General features: G+C 40.8%; 1 long non-coding RNA gene across 1 annotated transcript; it reads right to left on the reverse strand.

Annotated features, from left to right (window-relative positions):
- Positions 1-5,913: 5,913 nt before the first annotated feature.
- On the reverse strand, positions 5,914-25,285 carry LOC142104852 (uncharacterized). Its single transcript, XR_012679673.1, has 3 exons — positions 25,198-25,285; positions 17,409-17,518; positions 5,914-6,127 (listed from the first exon to the last, which is right to left on the reverse strand). It is a non-coding gene; the product is annotated as an uncharacterized LOC142104852 (long non-coding RNA).

A 25,285-nucleotide genomic window follows, 5' to 3' on the forward strand; every position in this document is an offset into this window, starting at 1 on the left:
ACTCACTTCAACTCTCCTGTGTTTCATCGTGACTGTATTAGCTGATTCCTATCCGCTGCCTCCGTGCACTACAGTTTTCAACTCACTTCAACTCTCCTGTGTTTCATCGTGACTGTGTTAGCTGATTCCTATCCGCTGCCTCCGTGCACTACAGTTATCAGCTCACTTCAACTCTCCTGTGTTTCATCGAGACTGCACCAGCTGATTCCTATCCGCTACCTCCGTGCTCAGCAGTTCCAGCTCATCTCTACTCTCCCGTGTTTCATCGTGACTGCACCTGCTGATTCCTATCCGCTATCTCCGTGTACCTGCAGTGTCCTGCTTGCCGCTACCCTTCAGTTCTATTCGTGTCTGCAGCCAGCTGATCCGCTCTCCGTGCTTCTACAGTGTTCCTGCCTGTGTCAACTCGCCTGTCTGCATCGGATCAACGCCTCGCTGCTTTCATCTCGTCTAGACCATCTCTACACTTCAGTGTTCTCCAGGTGTCCAGTTCTATATACTACTGCTTCCTGAGTATTTGTTTCGATCCCTGCTGGGCTACCTACCTGTGCGCTGCACCTACTTGATTACCGCTTCTACCCTCCAGGGACTTCGCATCCTGCCGGCCTCCAGCCGTTCAGGTACCTCTGCACTCCTGTCTGACAGCCTGCTTCTGAACCACGGTATGCATACTTCTCATTGACTGTGCTGGTGTATTGCATATCTTGCTGGACTGAGTTGTTCTCCTCTGGAGTTTACTATCCGCTGAGACTATTGCCATCATTTGACTGTGTTACCTTTTGCCCGGATAGTTCCTGTGACTTTGTATTATTGTGCAGTGCTGTTCAGTCATTACTATATTGTGCATATCTTAGTGGGATCAAGTTCAGTGTGCCCGTGTATACTCTGTATTGCATTTCTCTCCCCGTGCTCCTCCTCATATATATATTCAGTGGTACAACTTGCTAGAGGCAGACCACTGTTCCCTGTTTCCTGAGTCACCTGTTTCCAGTATCCTTTCACATAGCAGTGGTACAACTTGCTAACGCAGACCACTGACTTCCCGGATACCTCCACCTGGATTCCATTCCTTCACATAGACAGCGGTACAACTTGCTAAACGCAGACCACTGACTCTCATCACCTCCTCGTTGCTGCTGGACATTCCTCCTCACTATAGCAGTGGTACATCTTGCTACCGCAGACCACTGACTACCCTCACGTTTCCTTTGTCCATTCAGTTCCTCGTGTACTACTACCTGTATATTACCAGTGCTGCTAGTCATAGACTTTCCACGAGCATTCTCTACCATCTGCTGTCTCCTGTTCCGTGATCACCCCGCTACCAGAGTACCATATTACCATATATACTGCTCTGGTAAGTCCATCACCTGGTGATCCCTGGGTAAAGACTCCTAGTGCCCGTGACAGTTATTAACAACAACTCTTGCTTGGTTAGCACTAGTTCTCAGCTAATTAAGGGAGAAAATAAATGTAACGCTGAGGAAACATTTCTTAAAACATGTAACAATAGATTAGGAATCTCTGAATTTTACTTTGTCTTGACAATCATAGGTGGCCAATGTAGATCTACAGACATGATCCACTCGGGTGAATGTTACATAAATAGGCCAAAATTGCTGATGAAATCTCCATGTCTGTGACCAGATTTAGGCTGAACATAGTAAATTTTGTAAATGGCCAATTAACCGACCTCATAACCCACGTGTTGCTGTGAGTCAGACATGATAATCATTGTGCCACCATGCTGTCCCGCAGAAATCATTTTGTCGCTCAAGGAGAGTGCCAACTTAGCAATAACTAACGAATTGTAGACTATTGTGTGTGTGTATATATATATATATATATATATCTATAATATAAATGTCTAGTGGCGTGTGTTAGCCTGTCTGTGTGTGTGTGGAAAAAATAAAACCAAGCTGCAGCGCCACCTGCTGGGCGGAGTTATACACTGACCTACTAAGTTCTTAGTGTGTGTGGAAAAAAAATTCAGAAAGGGCTGAAATTTGGTATACTAAGATGTTTTTAATTTGTTAATTTAATTTGTTAATTGTTAAAAGTGTTTATAAAGATTTTAAAAAAATATATATATATTTCTTGAAGGAGAAGTGACAGTTGGGAGTGGTTGGTGGTTGCCGGGGGTGACAGTGGGGAGTGGTTGGTGGTTGAGGCCTGGGCTATGGCCCAAATGCATGACAAGAACCTTTTTAACACCTTAAGTAGCTTGATTTGACTAGAATGCATGAGTATCATGCACGGGGTAACTTGTATATATATATAGGCTAAATACACATGACAGTTCGCCAAGGTGACTTCTAATATACTTATATGTGAGTACTTCAGCTTGGAAGATGCTGATTTCTGCAAACTCTTCAGCTCTTATAGAAACTCCATTACTGAAGATAATGTCAAACAGCATAAGGGTAGGACACATTCTAAAATGTTTTAGCTAGAGAGTTACCGAAAAATGCAAGAGCATGTATTCAGCAACTGACTCAGGAGTTCACAAAACCAGGCAGATAATAAAGTGTACATAAATAACACCCTCATATTTTATCTTGGTTGGCATAATTATCTTTCTTTTAATACTTTTCTGATTCTAAATAGGACGGATACTGCGTGTGTTTCACAAAGCCTAATCAAGATACAGGAAGTTTTTATTTTTTGCATTTACCTTCAGTCTCAAAATATATTTTGAAAGGAAAGTGAAAAATACCCTCGTTGACAAATTTGTATTCTTTGTGATTTGGATGGGTCTATTCATTATGAAAGCAAAAAACAGCAAAACAAAGAAGATAACTAATATTATAACATGTGATCTATCAAGCACAGCTGAATGTGGTATTTCCTGGAGGAGTGATCTGTTCTCATTATCACTTACTGTATCAGAAATATACAATACTGCAGAATTTGACGTTATTTGAAATGGGTTGTGTTGGAAACACATACTGAATTACAAAGAAAGGTCTCTCATCATTGAGGACATTCTATGAGCAGATACAGAAAAGGAGAAATTACACTGGTGGTGCAGCCATTCCAAGTTTAAATCATTTTGGAAAAAATATCTCTTTGCTTGGGTGGTGCAACTTTCTCTCAATTGTCTGTGCAAATTTACTCAGATACAATAATCACTTTTGTTACTCTAGTGCAAAATGTTATTAATAAGTGTAAGTTATACTGGCAGATATTCTCTGTATTTTAGGATTTTTTATAAGGTAGCTATATCATACTTGCCAACTCTCCCGGAAAGTCCGGGAGACTCCCGAAATTCGGGTCAGTCTCCCAGACTCCCGGGAGAGCTGGCATTTCTCCCGCATCCCGAAATTAACTTGCTAAAATGACGCGATTCACCGGGAATCGTGTCATTTTGGCCCCGCCCCCGCAAAATGGCATTTTACTTGAGGGGCGGGGCGAAAATGACGCAATTCAAGGCGCCCCGCCCCTCCCACCCTCTAGCCTCGCCCCTCTCCCGCACGTAGCCTACTTGAAGTAGGCAAGTATGAGCTATATCATTTGGCTCACGTGGTGCTTCAGGGCTTAGTCACGCATTTTGGGACATAAACCCCTTGAGAGGGTTCCACAAATATCAGTATTTTGTATCTTGAGACAATTATACCTGTCTCAGGTCTCCATCTACAGTGAATAGTTGTAGATCTATCTGTGTGTGTGTGTGTTGTGTGTTTGTATATATGAATATATGTAAGATTAGGTACTTTACTGAATATCTAGTATGGCTGATGTGATGGTAGGACAATTAAACTGAAAGGAAAATTGTATTGTGAGTCAATAAACACTGTTGGTTCTAATGTTAAATACTATATAGAAACATTTATGGAGCTATGTTAAATGATACACCGGTAAAGCTGAAGGGGTGGTAGGACACATATTCTAACAGGAAAAGTACACTGCAAAGCAGCAAATAACGATGAGCTTTATGATAATGATTATGTAATACAACTGTTATGAAGATATGAGAAATAATTATCCAGTCAAGATGAAGTACTGCTGGAGTCAATATTCTGACAAGAAGTATAGCAACTATGGTTTATCCGAGACTATATATAAATTAGTTTTGTTTTATTTATATGTATAAATATATATGGATTAATGTAATCAGCAAGCATTGACAATGGTTAGCCTAGTTGTATTTTGAAGGAAGAAAGTGAGATTCAGGTGTTATTTTGAAGTTACCATTATTGACAAAGTATTCAGATAGAATAAAATAGCATTTTTATTTCCAAGCTGCTGTCATAGTTATTTTCAGTGTCAAAAGGAATATGTCACAAGCCTATTGAGACAGTATAGTCATGGCCAAAATTTTGAGAATGACGCAAATATTATTTTTCACAAAGTCTGCTGCCTCAGTTTTTATGATGGCAATTTCCATATACTCCAGAATGTCATGAAGAGTGATCACATGAATTGCAATTAATTTCAAAGTCCCTCTTTGCCATGACAATGAACTTTGTCCCAAAAGCAACATTTCCACTGCATTTCAGCCCTGCCACAAAAGGACCAGCTGACATCAGGTCAGTGATTCTCTCGTTAACACAGGTGAGAGTGTTGACAAGGACAAGGTTGGAGATCACTCTGTCATGCTGATTGAATTAGAATAACAGACTAGAAGCTTTAAAAGGAGGGAGGTGCTTGAAATAATTGTTCTTCCTCTGTTAACCATGGTGATCTGCAAGGAAACACGTGCAGTCATCATTGCTTTGCACAAAAAGGGCTTCACAGGCAAGGATATTGCTGCTAATAAGATTGCACCTAAATCAACCATTTATCGGATCATCAAGAACTTCAAGGAGAGAGTTTCAATAGTTGTGAAGAAGGCCTCAAGCCACCCAAGGATGTGTATATATATATATATATATATATATATATATATATATACATCACTAATATTTCTAAAATCAGTTGAATAACATGATTAGAAGGGAAAATCTTGCATATAGAGCATTGCAGGCTAACTAAGTATATCTTGGATGGGTTATAGTGAAGTTCAGATTATCTTGAGTCATCTAATCCAGATAATACCTAAGAGAAAAAATTGCATATATCTAACCAAACACCGTTCTGGTTGTTCATCAGGCATGACTATATCTGTACCCAAACTGAGCACACATGTGAGTAAACAAATTGGACATATCCCATTATTCAAAACAATAATAGTATCTGTCTGATTGTGTTGTCAGCCTGGAGCAAGTAAGAACCTAATGTATCTTTTTTTTTCTTTTTGGTGGTAGGTGGGAAGCTATACATGGGACAGTTTTGGTCTATTTCTGTATTATACACAGACAGATCTGATTGTGGCTGGTGTTACTGTGTGAACACCTGACTTGTAGTGTAAAGATGGCTCTTTCTGTTTCCTGATTGTCAGATGTTCACATTACTGTAATAATCAACTGACCGGATATTCCATTCTGCCTGACCAACTCCAACCTAATTTGATCATTTAGAACAATTATTTGGTTGGTCAGCATTACAAAAGAATTTCACAAGCAACTTGTGATATTATTCTTTACAGAACTCTGCACCATTACCAGTTATAATGTGATCTGTCTATGGCTCCATCTGTTTAAGGAAAACCTCATACTATAAACTTATTTAATACCCTGTAATATTTAATCTCAACCTTATCTAAGGAAAGACTAGAACATGCATCAGCTAGACATGTATCCCCAACACCCTTTTCATTAGATTACTCTTAGTTCATTCTTTCAGTGCTTTGCTTAGTAAGTATACAGTTTATTAAACGACCAATACTGTGCAAGCCTTGGCATTTCAAACCGAATAGATTAATATGATTTGAAAAGTATGCATCCTTTTTTAATGGTGTGTAGCAATAAACTTATCAGAAGCAATTTCGCTCATGGAATGCTGCATTAAGATAAACAAGTCATAGTAATGGCATAATAATACTATATTGATAAGATACATAATGCCTGTAGCAACAAAATTAAATGCATAAATTACATCTAGTGATGAAAACAGCCTAATTTCTGCAACAGACGTGCTTCTACGTGTAGTATTAACTTACATCTTAGTCATTAACATGGAGGATACACATTTATCAAAACAACCATTCTTCCTGCTTTTCTAATTGTTCTATGTGAAAATCCATCATCTAAAAAACATAAAACAAAAGTTTTGTTGTTTTTTTTTCTGTTCCAAATGGCTCAAAATGAAAACCCAGAACAATGTTTTCTCAAATTCAGAGTTAAAAACTTCTAAAGGCTTTCAAAATATTGATTTAATCTCCAGCTTGTATTTATGAGAATCTGTGGGTAAATTACATTTTTGTGTGTCCCTCGTCAAAAAAACAAAATAGATCTGTGAAAGACGAGTCCTGAAAAATAGATGCTGCCTCCTCTACACCCCTTGCAGAAATCATCGAGCTTCAATAAATATAACTATAGTGAATGTGTCATGCAGTATTAGGCTCGGAGCATCATTCTCACGCGGATGTTAGGCAATGGTCTACAACCGGCAGAAGACATTCACGGTGCAAAGAGATTTACTTTCATTAGATGACAACGATATTTGTCTTTCAGACTTGTTAAAGGAACATTTTACAGAACCATTTGTTTTTAAAAAAACAAACAATATGTATTTTGCTAAACTCATCAGGAGCAATAAAACAAGGATCAGCCCAGATTTGATAAAGGCTTTGTGCAAAAGTTGCTGGAGGCCATTCAATGCTGGTAAGAAATGATGCACACTAGGGGGCTCATGTAGAGTTGAACGCAGAGTGCGGTATGCTGCATATAATACACATTATACTACTGCACATGCCCAAACACAGCACTAGTTACGGTTGCAGTCATATGTAGACCGAATCACATCATGCGCTTTCGTCCCTTTACCATTGACGAGGCGGATCAGGTGAAGGAAGGGGGCGAGTGTAAGGATGTGTTGGGCACACGCGACTTATGTAGAACTAGACTCGGATGTACATGTGCCTGTCAGGAGAATAGAAACTTGCGGGTTCTCGACCACTGTGTCAGTTACGAACTGATAAATATGACCATCAGCTTAGAAGCGTCCGGCTCAACATTTTTACTTAAGGTGTATGTGTTAATTGTACTGTATTCTTTTATAGGTGTACTACTGGTCTCAGCGAACCCTCCATGTCAGGACTTCCTGGCTCTCATGGGTCTACATGTGCCAGCATGCTCTGGCGGCCACTCCCCTCTGCATTTTCACGTCTGGTGTTTTCTTATATTGCACTATTGACATTTGCAGGAATGGCAAATACCCATCACTACTTACTGTTTCTGAATGTTGAGCCACTAAATAGTAGGGATGAGCGCACTCGGATTTATGAAATCCGAGCCCACCCGAACGTTGCGGATCCGAGTCGGATCCGAGACAGATCCGGGTATTGGCGCCAAATTCAAAAGTGAAACTGAGGCTCTGACTCATAATCCCGTTGTCGGATCTCGCGATACTCGGATCCTATAAATTCCCCGCTAGTCGCCGCCATCTTCACTCGGGCATTGATCAGGGTAGAGGGAGGGTGTGTTAGGTGGTCCTCTGTGCTGTTTAGTTCTGTGCTGTTTAGTTCTGTGCTGTTTAGTTCTGTGCTGTTTAGTGCTGTGCTGTGCTGTTTAGTGCTGTTTAGTGCTGTGCTGTGCTGTGCTGTGCTGTGCTGTGTTCTGCAGTATCAGTCCAGTGGTGCTGTGTGCTGTGCTCTGTCCTTCTGAGGTCAGTGGTGCTGCTGGGTCCTGTGCTGTGTCCTGTTCAGTCCAGTGGTGCTGTGTCCTGTGCTCTGTGCTTCTAAGGGCATAGTTATTTCCCCAATATTCCCCTGTGTTTAAAAAAATAAAAAAAAGTTTTTTTAAAAAATACCAAAAACTACTTTAATATTTTTTAATTACCACAAAATTTGCACAACCAATCCTGCAGTATAAGCCCATTGGTACTGCAATATTACCAAGTTCACACATTCAGCAGTAAAAGCCCAGTGGTACTGCAATATTACAAAGTTTACACATTCTGCAGTATCAGTCCAGTGGTGCTGTGTCCTGTGCTCTGTCCAGCTGAGTTCCGTAGTGCTGCTGGGTCCTGTGCCATGTCCTGTTCAGTCCAGTGGTGCTGTGTCCTGTGCTCTGTGCTTCTAAGGGCATAGTTATTTCCCCATTATTCCCAAGTTTTTAAAAAATAAAAAAAAAGTAAAAAAAAATAAAAAATTTAAAAAAAAAAAAAAAATATAATAATTATAACCAAATTTGCAAAACCAATCCAGCATTATAAGTCCATTGGTACTGCAATATTACCAAGTTCACACATTCTGCAGTATCAGTCCAGTGGTGCTGTGTCCTGTGCTCTGTCCTGCTGAGTTCCGTAGTGCTGCTGGGTCCTGTGCCGTGTCCTGTTCAGTCCAGTGGTGCTGTGTCCTGTGCTCTGTGCTTCTAAGGGCATAGTTATTTCCCCACTATTCCCAAGTTTTTTAAAAATAAAAAAAAAGTAAAAAAAAATAAAAAATTAAAAAAAAATAAAAAATATAATAATTATAACCAAATTTGCAAAATCAGCAGTATAAGTCCATTGGTACTGCAATATTACCAAGTTCACACATTCTGCAGTATCTTGTGCTACATATAATGGAGACCAAAAATTTGGAGGATAAAGTAGGGAAAGATCAAGACCCACTTCCTCCTAATGCTGAAGCTGCTGCCACTAGTCATGACATAGACGATGAAATGCCATCAACGTCGTCTTCCAAGCCCGATGCCCAATCTCGTAGTACCGGGCATGTAAAATCCAAAAAGCCCAAGTTAAGAAAAAGTAGCAAAAAGAGAAACTTAAAATCATCTGAGGAGAAACGTAAAGTTGCCAATATGCCATTTACGACACGGAGTGGCAAGGAACGGCTTAGGCCCTGGCCCGTGTTCATGACTAGTGGTTCAGCTTCACCCACGGATCTTAGCCCTCCTCCTCCTCCCCCCCCTACAAAAAATTGAAGAGAGTTATGCTGTCAGCAACAAAACAGCAAACAACTCTGCCTTCTAAAGAGAAATTATCACAAATCCCCAAGGCGAGTCCAAGGGTGTTGGTGGTTGTCAAGCCTGACCTTCCCATCACTGTACGGGAAGAGGTGGCTCGGGAGGAGGCTATTGATGATGTAGCTGGCGCTGTGGAGGAACTTGATGATGAGGATGGTGATGTGGTTATTGTAAATGAGGCACCAGGGGGGGAAACAGCTGATGTTCATGGGATGAAAAAGCCCATCGTCATGCCTGGTCAGAAGACCAAAAAATGCACCTCTTCGGTCTGGAGTTATTTTTATCCAAATCCAGACAACCAATGTATGGCAATATGTAGCTTATGTAAAGCTCAAATAAGCAGGGGTAAGGATCTTGCCCACCTAGGAACATCCTCCCTTATACGTCACCTGAATAACCTTCATAGTTCAGTGGTTAGTTCAGGAACTGGGGCTAGGACCCTCATCGGTACAGGGACACCTAAATCCCGTGGTCCAGTTGGATACACACCAGCAACATCCTCCTCGTCAACTTCCTCCACAATCTCCATCAGATTCAGTCCTGCAGCCCAAGTCAGCAGCCAGACTGAGTCCTCCTCAATACGGGATTCATCCGAGGAATCCTGCAGCGGTACGCCTACTACTGCCACTGCTGCTGTTGCTGCTGTTAGTCGGTCATCTTCCCAGAGGGGAAGTCGTAAGACCGCTAAGTCTTTCACAAAACAATTGACCGTCCAACAGTCGTTTGCCATGACCACCAAATACGATAGTAGTCACCCTATTGCAAAGCGTATAACTGCGGCTGTAACTGCAATGTTGGTGTTAGACGTGCGCCCGGTGTCCGCCATCAGTGGAGTGGGATTTAGAGGGTTGATGGAGGTATTGTGTCCCCGGTACCAAATCCCCTCGAGATTCCACTTCACTAGGCAGGCGATACCAAAAATGTACAGAGAAGTACGATCAAGTGTCCTCAGTGCTCTTAAAAATGCGGTTGTACCCACTGTCCACTTAACCACGGACATGTGGACAAGTGGTTCTGGGCAAACGAAGGACTATATGACTGTGACAGCCCACTGGGTAGATGCATCCCCTTCCGCAGCAACAGCAACAGCTGCATCAGTAGCAGCATCTACAAAATGGCTGCTCATGCAAAGGCAGGCAACATTGTGCATTACAGGCTTTAATAAGAGGCACAACGCTGACAACATATTAGAGAAAATGAGGGAAATTATCTCCCAGTGGCTTACCCCACTTAGACTCTCATGGGGATTTGTGGTGTCAGACAATGCCAGTAACATTGTGCGGGCATTAAATATGGGCAATTTCCAGCACGTCCCATGTTTTGCCCACACCATTAATTTGGTGGTGCAGCATTACCTCAAGAGTGACAGGGGTGTGCAGGAGATGCTTGCGGTGGCCCGCAAAATTGCTGGACACTTTCGGCATTCAGCCAGTGCCTACCGCAGACTAGAGGCACATCAAAAAAGCTTGAACCTGCCCTGCCATCACCTCAAACAAGAGGTTGTGACGCGCTGGAACTCCACCCTCTATATGCTGCAGAGGATGGAGGAGCAGCAAAAGGCCATTCAGGCCTACACAGCCACCTACGACATAGGCAAAGGAGTGGGGATGCGCCTCAGTCAAGCGCAGTGGAGACTGATTTCCGTGTTGTGCAAGGTTCTGCAGCCATTTGAACTTGCCACACGAGAAGTCAGTTCCGACACTGCCAGCTTGAGTCAGGTTATTCCCCTGATCAGGCTGTTGCAGAAGCAGCTGGAGAAAGTGAGGGAGGAGCTGGTAAGCCATTGCGATTACACCAAGCATGTAGCTCTTGTGGATGTAGCCCTTCGTACGCTTTGCCAGGATCCGAGGGTGGTCACTCTTTTAAAGTCAGAGGAATACATTCTGGCCACCGTGCTCGATCCTCGGTTTAAAGCGTATGTTGTGTCTCTGTTTCTGGCGGACACAAGTCTACAGCGGTGCAAAGACCTGCTGGTCAGGAGATTGTCCTCTGAAGAGGACCGTGACATGCCAACAGCTCCACCCTCATTTTCTTCCACATCTATGGCTGCGAGGAAAAAGCTCAGTTTTCCCAAAAGAGGCACTGGCGGGGATGCTGATAACATCTGGTCCGGACTGAAGGACCTGCCAACCATTGCAGACATGTCTACTCTCGCTGCATTGGATGCTGTCACAATAGAAAAAATTGTGGATGATTACTTTGCTGACACCATCCAAGTAGACATGTCAGACAGTCCATATTGTTACTGGCAGGAAAAAAAGGCAGTTTGGAAGCCCCTGTACAAACTGGCTCTATTTTACCTGAGTTGTCCCCCCTCCAGTGTGTACTCGGAAAGAGTTTTTAGTGCAGCGGGGAACCTGGTCAGTGAGCGGCGAAGGAGGTTGCTTCCTCACAACGTTGAAAAAATGATGTTTATAAAAATGAATAATCAATTCCTCAATGAAGTACAGCACTGCCCTCCAGATACTACAGAGGGACCTGTGGTTGTGGAGTCCAGCGGGGACGAATTGATAATGTGTGATGAGGAGGAAGTACACACTGTAGGGGGAGAGGAATCAGAGGTTGAGGATGAGGACGACATCTTGCCTCAGTAGAGCCTGTTTAGTCTGTACAGGGAGAGATGAATAGCTTTTTTGGTGTGGGGGCCCAAACAAACCAATCATTTCAGCCAAAGTTGTTTGGTAGGCCCTGTCGCTGAAATGATTGGTTTGTTAAAGTGTGCATGTCCTATTTCAACAACATAAGGGTGGGTGTGAGGGCCCAAGGACAATTCCATCTTGGAACTTTTTTTTTTGCATTATATGACCAAGCAACAGTCGTTTGCCATGTTCAAAAAGTAAAACCAAATGTAAAAAAATTCAAGAAATTAAACCAAAAGTAAAATGCCGTGTCATAATTTAAAACAAGAGGTATTGACGTGCTCTAAAACTACTGTATTGTTGTTTATATTTTATAAACACTACACTTGAAAGCTTGAGTCTTTCAATAGAAAAGTAACTGTCCATTGCACGAATATTTGCAACAGGGACAATTTTAGGGTTAAGAAAGTCAACTAATAATAACACTTCGACGCTGTGTGTCTTTATAAACACTACACTTGGAAGTTGGAGGAGGTATTGTGGCCCCGGCACCAAATTTACTACCGGGGACACTCCACTGTGCAGTCCATATTTAGGTGTATCAGATATTAAACAACGGTGACAGTTGATGCCCAATTTTTTAATTATATTGTGGCCTCATTATGTAACCCCCTGTCACTGTGTGTAGTGTGGGGTGCAAAGGGTACACAGTGCACCTCCTTCTCAAGCCCTGGCTAGCTGATGGGCATGGGTGTAAATGATCAGGGGGTCCCTGCACATGCAGGTGTTTCTTTGTAGTTAGTGGGACACAGGTAATGTCACTTTGGTGCAGTGTAATAGAAGTCACAATAATTTGGGCGCCAGACCATCTCTATAACAAACTGAACTTTTATTTACACTCTTCCTCCAGCACGATAATCATAATGGTTGCAGAATATATACATCTCCTTACTCTCTCCAGCACAGTTATTAATGAGAAATACGAATATGGTTGCAAATATCTTATCACTCCTCCTGCACAGTTCTTAATGTTATCCAGATGTTAAATAACATAATTTACATGTCTCTTGCACTCCATACTCACTGCAGATCACCCTTTCTGCAGGGGCACATGCATGGATGCTAATAGGCAGGCAGCCTCTCCTCCATGCAGCTCTGACACACTCTGTGTACCTCTCAACTGCAGCTCATCCCTCCTCTGCGGGGATAATGTCTCCTGTGCTCTGACACGTCACTCTGTGTACTCTCAGCCTCAGGATCTGACACTACAACTACCATGCCTCTTGTAGCAGCCCTCACTCCAGGGCCTCTTCCATGTGCAGTGTCCCCCTCTCTCTTGGGTTCACTATAGTGGCATGGAGTTCTCCCCCTCATCCAGGGCACACATTCCTTGCCCTGGCTCAGTCACCACGCTCAGACTTCCAGGCAATGCTGGGGGAGCCTGGGAGCTTCCACCCCAGGTCCCCAGCTACAACTCTCCTCTCCTGTGTCTTCTCTCTCTTTCTGACACTTTAAAGATCGTGCCTTTAAATGAAAAAGTCAGTCTTCATTGCACGACTATGTGCAACAGGGACATTTTTTTGGGTTTACAAAGTCAAACAATAACACTTCGACCCTGTCTGTCTGGGGTCTCTCAATGACGAATTGTCTGTACCATGTTTGGAGGAGGTATTGTGGCCCCGGTATCAAATTGGGTACCGGGGCCACCCCACTATGCAGTCCAGATACTTGTTTGGTGGAATTCAGACACGTGGAGGGTTTTTTAATTATATTGTGGCCTCGGTACCAAATTGTGTACCGGGGCCACCACACTACGCAGTCAAGATAGATAGATGCGTATTGCGTATCATAGATAAAGTACATTCAGTGGTGTGGGGCAAATTGAAAAATATTCAAAATGCACTGACATTATCAAAAACAAGAGGTTGTCACACGCTAAAACTCCAACATGTATATGATGGAGAGGATGGAGGAGCAGCCGTATGTGTAGTGTAATGCAGATCTGTTGAAGGTTTTTTATATATTTTATTGTGGTGCCCAGTGCCCACTCCTCTACGCAGTCCAGGTACAATTATTGGTGCGAATCATAAAAGTTCAGGGTTTTTAAGATATTGTGGTGACCCACTCCTCTACGCAGTCCAGGTACAATTATTGGTGCGATTCATAAAAGTTCAGGGTTTTTAATATATATTGTGGTGACCCACTCCTCTACGCAGTTCAGGTACAATTATTGGTGCGAATCATAAAAGTTCAGGGTTTTTAAGATATTGTGGTGACCCACTCCTCTACGCAGTCCAGGTCCAATTATTGGTGCGAATCATAAAAGTTCAGGGTTTTTAATATATTGTGGTGACCCACTCCTCTACGCAGTCCAGGTCCAATTATTGGTGCGAATCATAAAAGTTCAGGGTTTTTAATATATTGTGGTGACCCACTCCTCTACGCAGTCCAGGTACAATTATTGGTGCGAATCATAAAAGTTCAGGGTTTTTAATATATTGTGGTGACCCACTCCTCTACGCAGTCCAGGTACAATTATTGGTGCGATTCATAAAAGTTCAGGGTTTTTAATATATATTGTGGTGACCCACTCCTCTACGCAGTCCAGGTACAATTATTGGTGCGAATCATAAAAGTTCAGGGTTTTTAATATATTGTGGTGACCCACTCCTCTACGCAGTCCAGGTACAATTATTGGTGCGAATCATAAAAGTTCAGGGTTTTTAAGATATTGTGGTGACCCACTCCTCTATGCAGTCCAGGTCCAATTATTGGTGCGAATCATAAAAGTTCAGGGTTTTTAATATATTGTGGTGACCCACTCCTCTACGCAGTCCAGGTACAATTATTGGTGCGAATCATAAAAGTTCAGGGTTTTTAAGATATTGTGGTGACCCACTCCTCTACGCAGTCCAGGTACAATTATTGGTGCGATTCATAAAAGTTCAGGGTTTTTAATATATTATGGTGACCCACTCCTCTACGCAGTCCAGGTACAATTATTGGTGCGAATCATAAAAGTTCAGGGTTTTTAAGATATTGTGGTGACCCACTCCTCTACGCAGTCCAGGTCCAATTATTGGTGCGAATCATAAAAGTTCAGGGTTTTTAATATATTGTGGTGACCCACTCCTCTACGCAGTCCAGGTACAATTATTGGTGCGAATCATAAAAGTTCAGGGTTTTTAATATATTGTGGTGACCCACTCCTCTACGCAGTCCAGGTACAATTATTGGTGCGAATCATAAAAGTTCAGGGTTTTTAATATATTGTGGTGACCCACTCCTCTACGCAGTCCAGGTCCAATTATTGGTGCGAATCATAAAAGTTCAGGGTTTTTAATATATTGTGGTGACCCACTCCTCTACGCAGTCCAGGTACATTTATTGGTGCGATTCATAAAAGTTCAGGGTTTTTAATATATATTGTGGTGACCCACTCCTCTACGCAGTCCAGGTACATTTATTGGTGCGATTCATAAAAGTTCAGGGTTTTTAATATATATTGTGGTGACCCACTCCTCTACGCAGTCCAGGTACAATTATTGGTGCGAATCATAAAAGTTCAGGGTTTTTAAGATATTGTGGTGACCCACTCCTCTACGCAGTCCAGGTACAATTATTGGTGCGATTCATAAAAGTTCAGGGTTTTTAATATATATTGTGGTGACCCACTCCTCTACGCAGTCCAGGTACAATTATTGGTGCGAATCATAAAAGTTCAGGGTTTTTAATATATTGTGGTGACCCACTCCTCTACGCAGTCCAGGTACAATTATTGGTGCGAATCATAAAAGTTCAGGGTTTTTAAGATATTGTGGTGACCCACTCCTCTACGCAGTCCAGAAAGATACCTTGTTGCAACGTTTTGGACTAATAACTATATTGTGAGGTGTTCAGAATACACTGTAAATTAGTGGAAATGCTTGTTATTGAATGTTATTGAGGTTAATAATAGCCTAGGAGTGAAAATAAGCCCAAAAACTTGATTTTTAAACTTTTTATGTTTTTTTCAAAAAAAATCTGAATCCAATACCTTAAATCCGAACCGAGACCTTTCGTCAAGTGTTTTGCGAGACAACTCCGAACCCCAAAAATAACGAAAATCCGGATCCAAAACACAAAACACGAGACCTCAAAAGTCGCCGGTGCACATCCCTACTAAATAGTTAACGAGACTCTAGGGAATTCAGGCCCGTGCTGAACAGGCTTGGGCTGGTTGACATTGAGACAGAGGAACCCCACACTGCAAATTTCCTTGCTATTGTGTACCCAGTCTAGCCTGTCATAGCCTAGTGCTGGTAACAGCTTTTTCGGGGGCACCCCACACACAGTTCACCCCAATCCTTTGAGTGCTTTTGTTGGTAGCACTTTTGGGGAGGTCATGCTTTGACTTTTATTGACCTTTATTGCTATGTGCTAGGTAGCGATATAGGCATATTTGTGCATAATGAAAACATACCCGACAATGTTTTTTTACGATTTCATAAATTTAAAAAATGACCCTCATTGAATAAGAATGTGGAATGAACTTGAAATCTGAAACATTTTCTGAATATCTAATGGTATTCTAACACTTATGAAATGGCAAGTCAACACGGTTTACCCTCCGCTACAACAGATAAAAAAAATGTTCTTTGGGTTTAATTTTACTTTAAGAACTTTTAGTGAAAAGATTCTCATCGTTGTGTAATGACGTTTCCTTTGGAATAAAAAACTCAAAATAATTTATTGCCGTTTCAAACAGTATATAAAATGGCAACAACTGTGTGTCTGTCCCACTAAGATGTAATATGTCTCCTTGGCAGTGTGCTGAACTTTAATCAGCCTCCGGCTTAGGGTTCTTATGCACTCCTGAACCCAGCTGGCGTCCTGTGCAATCCAACATGGCACCAGACCAGCTGTGTCTCAGCTGAGTTAACAGAAATTCATGGCATATGTCTCATGGTGTTAAGAAGAAAAAATAGCACTTTAACCATTAGATGAATTTTCGATAAAGAAAAAACGATTCCAATGGGTAAGTTACGTGTATTCTTGCATGTATTTGCTATAAAACAGTTAAAATACAAACGTATTTCCTTACTGATTTTTTCAGCAATGTCATTTGAGAAAATTACAAGTGTGTTCTAATAAATGTATTATGCCATTTAAATGACTGTAGTTGTACATGCACAAATTCAAATATTGTGACTCGTTAAAAAATTCTAAATTGAACTGTGTGCTGTATACTCTCACAATTGTTCTTGTAATTGTCATTACTGCAGCTCTAAACAGCACCAGATTTGTTCATTGGACAATGCATGTTTGTGAAGCTCCGTCACAAAGATACACTGTTAATGATTTGTAAGGTACAATACAGAATGTGAAGTCTTGACACTTTTTCCATAGACCTGTGGCTGTGATTTATGTTACTTTCACCTCCATGTCTGATATCAGTGTTAAAATGATTGCAGGGAAATTACCATTCACAATAGAGAAACCAATTCCCAGAATGTACAATGGGAATAGGCTTTAGTGGGATTATCCCTTTCGTTTGAACCCATACACAGTACATACCAGACATCGTGCTCATACTTTAAAAATGTGCATGTGATTTCCCAGATATTTTCTTTGGATATCGTGCTCTACCTGCCTTTGGACATTATTTTCATTATAAAGCGCCATTATAACATTATAAATCACCGGACATTATAAAGCACCATCACAACCACAATATTTGAACCAAAGAAACGTGGAATTCAGAATCTTCTGTCAAACATACATTGTTAAATAAGTGTAACTGGATAAAAAGGGTAGGTAAGGTTACCAAGTAGTAGTGTACCTTTTATAACTATGGAACAGTACCTCCACCTGAATCTTGATAGACTTGGGATTGGTACTCCAGAGTTTGAGGAGTCAATTCATGGATTTTCCAATCAATTAGATAAGCCTCTGTAAGAAATTAACCAGTATTACTTATTTAATTAGCTGGTATTATGATAATAACACTTTAGCATCAAATATATGCAAGCATATAACCATAACAGTACATCGCTGTCTCAGAAAAGCACTTCACCATTAATAGCACTAGCATTAGATTTAACTCAATTTCTCTTCTTACATTAGCATACATATAATAACAGTTATTTAGCATATGTTGTTATTGTGTGGTCAATAGCAAATGTGGTGAATGAATGCTCTCATTTAACAGATCTAATTATCTCCTATGGTGGTACACTTGTAGTCAGAAGAGTTGCTAGTTAGTTTTGATGAGGATGTTGGTACAAAATTTCCAATTTGGGTTTTGGCTGTGCTCTTTATTAATAAAAATGTACAATAGCATAATATGCCTTAGTATACGTCAAACACAATGGAAACCATTTTGTTGGAATTCACATAGTCTTGGTTAATAATGTTTCTCAGTCCCTAGAAATGAGCTGATAGTAGGGATATTCCCAGCGTTTAATCCTTCTAGATGAATAGTAGTCTATGTTTTCTTATATGTATTAAGATTAATGATGAGGTCAGTTATCAGACTGGCATCAGTGCCCTAATCATATTATATTTACTGTTTCATTTAGTGATAAACTCAGCTGTGGTAGCAGCCGGAAATGTAATTTCACTTATCTATTTCCCAAACGATTTTCAGCACTTTATACGCTTTATGACACGGATGTAATCGTGGGGTAAATGTATCAAGCTGAGAGATTCCGGTGGGGTTGAAAAGTGAGATGTTGCCTATAGTAACCAATCAGATTCTAGTTATCATTTTGTAGACTGTACTAAATAACTAGATCTGATTGGTTGCTATAGGCAACATCTCCACTTTTCAAACCCACCGGAAACTCTCAGCTTGATATATCTACCTGTAGTGTTTCAGTTCCTTCTGCCGTTATGTTGTTACAAGCAGGATAGGGCTTTACAGATATGCCAGTTGACAGATACTACACTCTTTGCTCCGTGTATACTCTCCTCCAGGTTCATATCAATCAGCTTGCCCTTCTTTTTACCAGCTCTCCTCTCGACCCCGGATCTCATATTAGTCATTCCTTTCTTATTTCTCTTTCTTTCTTCTGATCTCTGGGCACTGAACATTAGCTCCCCATCTTGTCAGAAGGATCAGCCATTACTTCCCTCAACTCCCACTCTCAACTGTCTTGTCCTCATTTGTAACTGTCAGCTGACGCCTTCCCAGTCATTTCAGCGCCATTACAATTAAGGGCAGTTACCACAGTTAATTAGTTCCTACACATGTCCAATATGGTCCCTATTTTAGATGGAAATACCAGGGGTTACATAAGAAGATCAGAATTCCTGTTATACAGGAGCACTTGTTATACAGCACAAGTTCTCTTGTCTGACGGTTACTCAGTGTTTCCCAATGACTACTTTGTGAGGAAATGAAACTTCACAGCTGCATATTTCATTGTCTGGCAATATCAGCTTAGTTCAACTGTTCTTGTCAGTTGTTACAAATGTGACAAGTACTGCACTGGGCTGAGATACAAAAACAGCTAGAGCGGCTCTTTAAATCACTTACATGTTAATTGCTGTGTAGATTCCCTACTCCAACTACCCTAGTATAACCCCTGCAACCTGCTAGACCTTTTGTCTCATGCAATCCAGAAAATTCCAGGAAAAGGGGGAGATTCAATTCAGAGTAGAGACACATTGTGCCGATGTTATGTCAGGAATCTCCGCTCACTTATTCCCACACTCCATACAAGTGCGCAGATAAATGAGCAGAGATTCCTACCATATTGGCTGGCAACTCTGCGGTAATGTCTGTGACCCACATCGCCAGCAATTGAATCTCCCTCCATATGATCTAGAATGGTTCATTCAAAAATGGAAATATACTTTCAAAACTATGATGTCATGCCCACTGGCGCTAGAGTACATGCGTTTACTAGTGTTTCTACAATGTATGGAAACCGGTTTGACAATGAAGCACATCGTTTCCATGTACAGCATACCCACCCATGCTCAGATTTTACCAACATGCTTTAAATGTAAGTCATTGGAGAGATTTTAAATTACCTCAAAACACCAGTAAATACAAGCTAACAATCACACATCAAACACATTTTCAGAAGTCTTGTAGCATGCCGTTTTAAGTGCAAATAAAATGTCAACGGGTACTTGACCTTAAGAAGTTAAAAAAAAACTGTAAACAATGCATTTATATGATTTGTATAATGTATATATTATAAAAATGCAGTCACCACTGCAAAAAATAAACTAAATAAATAAACTGAATAAATAAAAGGCTCAACATTGTTTTTCTTTAAATGTATTTTGGACAGGTTTGTATGTGTAAAACATAGTCTTTTTGTCTTCTACCCTTTTCACCTTTGTGTTCCCACCTCTCCCACTTCAGCAAAACTTATTGGCTCCAAAATCATTGTTTTTATTTGCAGATACTACAGTGAAGTTGGAAGGAAATTATGCATAAATTTAGTTTCTCACCAGAAAAGATCATTTTGCAGAGGATCCAGAGATTCAGGGGTATATTTACTAAACGGCGGGTTTGAAAAAGTGGAGATGTTGCCTATAGCAACCAATCAGATTCTAGCTGTCATTTATTTAGTGCATTCTACAAAATGAAAGCTAGAATCTGATCGGTTGCTATGGGCAACATCTCCACTTCTTCAAACCCGCCGTTTAGTAAATCTAGCCCTCAGTCTTAGTATTCTGCTTTTTTTTGCCATCACAGACTGTATTTGTATAGCACATTTGCATTTTGCAGAATTTATAGTTTATAAATAGAGATGGGACATCAACAGACAGTTCCTTCTGTTGTGTGGTTGGTGGAGGACTAGGAACATTTGAGGCCAAATTTTGCCAGTAAAACCAAATGCATATAAATTACATTCATCTCTAGAAACCTATCTCTAATTGAAGAAATAAAGAGGATGTATCTACAATAAAATGTGAGAGCAGATTCCAGAGAATAAAGCAGAGTGAACAACGGGGGGATTTTTCAGTAGACACAGGAAAAAAAAGTTATTTTGAAACAAAGAAGTAAAATTGAAAAGTTTGAAATGACAGGTATTCTACGGCTCACACAAAAAGGTTAACCTTGCATATGAATAAGAGTTCATGTTGTGGATAAAACAAATGGAAGTACTTATATCACATAGTAAATTACTCTGACAGCCAACTGATAACTCCTACCGCTCCAGAAAGCGACTGATGAACAATAATCACTTTTTTGACTTGGCTGATTGATACAATAAGATTTCCCAGCATTCAAACATCCAACCAGGATTCCTGTTTTGGACCATTGAGAATTGAATTTTCAAAAGAAAAAAAAAAGAAAGACTTAAGACATTTTAAATATTCTGGTTATGCACACAGATGAAGAATCTGTGTGAGACACTCTCAGCCAAATAACCCTTGCTATCTGAACAGCAAGTAAGTAAGCTCATCAGTGCATGAGAGACTGTCATTAATTTCTTCACCCATAGCTCTAATAAGCAGTACATTCTATACACAAGCCCTTTGCCAGACAGTTGTAATATCAGTGTAACCTTCATGCCTATTTGCCCAGCAGATTCAGAAAGGTAAATTCTTATTGGATGGTTTACTTCTGTCTAAGACTAGGAACACATTACAGTGTTTTCAGTCGATTATCGGGCAATCAAATGATAAGTGAATGTTTGGCTCGATATTGCATTAGTGTGTACTCTGCAATGATGAACAATTATCATTTCAAAGCAAGCACATTGCATTGTTTCATTTGATTTTTAATCCAAACTAAAATTTCAACAATGGAATGATGTCAGTCCAATTCTGCAGAGTGTATGCACTCACGACAAGCAGTGTCCATAAATATCTATGGAGTGTGCTTTCTTTTCAGCCGATAGTTATGACAGATGCAGGGCTGCCAATAGGAATTCAGGGCCCCAGTACAATAACTTCATGGGCCCCCCCTAATAGCTCAGCAGGGCGCATAGCATCGGCACCAAAGTGTGAGTATTCATACTTCTGGGGGCGTGGCTATGCAACATTGGGCGCGTGGCTAGCAAATGAAAAGCGCTAGCCCACCCTCCTACAGAAAAAAAACCCTGCATTGTTGTGTACACCATTGCCACAAGGATGCAGTGCCCGCTAGTCAGAGTGTGACATATGTCACAGCACTCCTGACTTTCAGGGCATCTAGCACCATAGTGTAGTATAGAATGAATACAGTGTGTACATAAACAGTTCACAATCTTGGCCTGCCCCTTACATTGGGCAGAGCACTCACCAAAAATTGGGATTGGCCCACTAGAATCACAACATTTCACAGACTCTCCTACCTGTTCTTCTCACTTTCACCACCTGCGGTTGCTGGTTTCTTTAGTTGCAGCTTCTCTGGATCCTGGAATGTTGGGGGTCCTATTTGGAAAAAAAATGGGTACATTTAGAAAATTACAAGCAGCCCCAGCATTAAATCAATAGCCCCCACGAGTAATAATTAGTCCTTCCTCCAGCTTCACATTTAATAAATAAACCTATTTATCTCCCTACACACAGGCCCAGCAATAAATTAATAAATTAATAGTGTTTACATATCATAAATATAACTATTTCCCAAAACCATCATGGCCATTAAATAATTCATAGTCACATTTAATGTGACCTCATTCTCACCAAACTCACCCCCACATTTAATAGCCCCCAAACCACCCCATCTTAAATTAATAGTCCCCACTATTAAATTGCCCCACCATCACCCCACAAACAAAATAGCATCCATTAGACACCACCTACCTCACACACACACTATACTGCCACAAGCCCCCTGTGCCATCACACACACTACCACAAGCTCCCTGTGCCATCACACACACACACATTAATGTGCCCCATCATCACAACCATGTTGTGCCCCCTTATGGTCACACTGTGCCCTCCATGCTGCTTTTCCCCCTTCACCTGGCCCCCCTTCATCACTCTGTTCCATGCTGCCCCCCTCCCCTTCATCACACTGTGCCATGCTGCCCCCCTCCCCTTCATCACACTGTATAAGACTGCCCCCCTCCCCTTCATCACACAGTGCCATGCTGCCCCCCTCCCCTTCATCACACTGTGCCATGCTGCCCCCCTCCCCTTCATCACACTGTACCAGACTGCCCCCCTCCCCTTCATCACACTGTTCCATGCTGCCCCCCTCCCCTTCATCATACCGTGCCATGCTGCCCCCCTATCCTTCATCACTGTGCCCTGCTGCACCCCTCTTCTTCAATCACTCGGTACCATTTTCACTCCCTCATCCTTCAAACACTCGGTGCCATTTCCCCCCCCCACTCTCCTTCAATCACTGGGTGCCTTTTTCTGCACCCCCCCTCCTTCAATCACTGGGTGCCTTTTTCTTTTTCCTCTCTCCCCCCCCTCTCCTTCAATCACTGGATGCCTTTTTTATTTCCTCTCCCCCCCCCCTCTACTTCAATCGCTGGGTACCTTTTTTTTCTCCTTCCGCACCCTCTCCTTCAATCACTGGGTGCCTTTTATTTTTTTTTCTCTCTCCCCCTCCCTCTCCTGAAATCACTGGATGCCTTTTTTTCCCTCTCCCTCCCCCCCTTCTTCATCACTCTGTCCCTTTCCGTTTTGCTCCCTTTGCCTCTTTTCCTTTACTTACCTTTATATCGGCTTCTTTCTTCTTTCTTCTCTCCTCTTATCTTCTTGTCTTAGTCTTCTCTGCGCTGCTCCTCACTGAATGCCGGGCGTGGCGTCACATTTAGTGTGAACAGAGCAGAGAAGAAGGAAGAGGGACGCCGGCGCCACGCGATCATGTGATGTGAGTATTACTTTTTTTTGTTTGTTTTTAAAATAGCCTGCTCCCCCACCAATGTAGGGGGCGGAGCCACTCCCCGGCAATAATTAATAAAAAAAATGCTGATCAGGAATTTTTCTTTTCCATTCATTTGTAAAATCGTTAAAGATGTCACATCGGGAATAATTTTCTGTAGTGTGCACCCAGCCTAAGAATATTACAGCTTTAAACACAACCTAAGCAGGAACTATGACATTGCAAAGGGTGCAGACAGTACACACATTGCACAGTAGGGAATTCAGGTAATAGGTTGGAAATACAGACCACCAGAACTGTATTTATCATATAGGAAAATGTATGTCTAGGTATGGTATTGTTTGTTTCATTTACTTTAAAGAAATATAGCATTTTTTTTTAATAACTTCAGCTATCGCCATCCTGAGGTGATGGCAGCGGTATGATAATTATGGTGGCACATGTACCACTGAAATCCTTCTTAGATAGATTTTGTCATACAAAGGATGAAGAATCTTCCGCTGAGAGAAATGAATCATTATAATTATTTATGAAAATCATAAAAGAAAGTGTTGCAGTGTTGCAGGCTTATTGCAGCAAATGTTTTCTGCTTTGTTTCCAAATTTAAATATTTGGAATCTCTCGTTAGAAAAGCTTCATTTGCCCCTGTAAAGCCACACCAATTTCTGTGCAACCAAACCCACTTTGGTTGCGGAAAAATTGCACGGTCCAAAGAAAAATTGAGACAGGTGGCAATAAAAGCAGGTACAAAGTAAACGAAACTCATCAGTGTCCCAATTACCTGCAATATCATTTACTTTAATTAGCTGCTTATTATGTTTATGTAATTCAGAATTACTGCTTTGTCTATTCTTTTGGCTGTAACAGTATATACTAACCATGAAATGCATATACAATGCTAAATCATACTGAAACAAGTGGTATTGAGAATTTCATTTAACTTTCTTTTACATTCTTGAAACAGTAACATCACAAGCAAATAATCATGATCTAAACTCAGTTTTCTTTACTTCCAGATTTATTGCTGTAGGTAATGTCAATATGTCACAAACCAGACAAAAGCAGATATGTTTAGTAAATTCAATAAAGAATGACAATAATGAAGTATGAATTAGGGACGGCATGTATAAAATTCAAATCCAACGGCAGGTCCTTTTGATGTCATCTGAAGATATGATTAGGAGGGTATAACCTCAGATTTGCAATGTATCGCCGAGCCTTGGATTTGCTGCTGATTAGATATAGTCTTTGAATCTATGGTACTCATTTCTAGATACATTCTCAAAATAAATCCTCAGCACAATCTCTTGAGGGATAATTGATTTATTTATCGAAACACGCACACAGCTTGTTGGAACCAATGAGTGTGTTAGAAAATTGTTATCCATGGAATTATCAGCTCCTTACCATATATCATATAAATTGGTGCATGAGACTATAACTAATATTTGTTGCTAAAACTTGAGAAGGCCACGTAGTAGTATCATGCGGAGTGAGAGAGAGAGCTAATTCACACTGTAGAATTTCGATTGCTTAGCTGAAATGTGATTTTCAAAGCTGGTGAATTGGCACAGTAGTTAATTGTTCATGTAATTTTTCACATCAATATGTATTTTGGTAATATATACTATTGCGAATTCATCATTTGATAGTTTGTTTACTTTGACTCGCAGTTACTTAACCTACCTTGCGTATTTGCGCAAATATGAAGTGAGTTAAATTATTTTCTCTAAACTAATCTTTGCATGTAATATATACACTTATAATACAGAAGTGAGTTTAAAATATGTAAATTATATTTCTATAAGCCGTAAACTCTAATGTCTGTACTTACAATTTGTTAGTTTTGATGTCATTACTTCAGTGTTCATTACGAAATTGCTTATTATATGGATAATCTACCTCCTACAGTAAATTTCTGT

This window comes from Mixophyes fleayi, chromosome 1 (genome assembly GCF_038048845.1).
Source record: "Mixophyes fleayi isolate aMixFle1 chromosome 1, aMixFle1.hap1, whole genome shotgun sequence".
Taxonomy (NCBI): Eukaryota; Metazoa; Chordata; class Amphibia; order Anura; family Limnodynastidae; genus Mixophyes; species Mixophyes fleayi.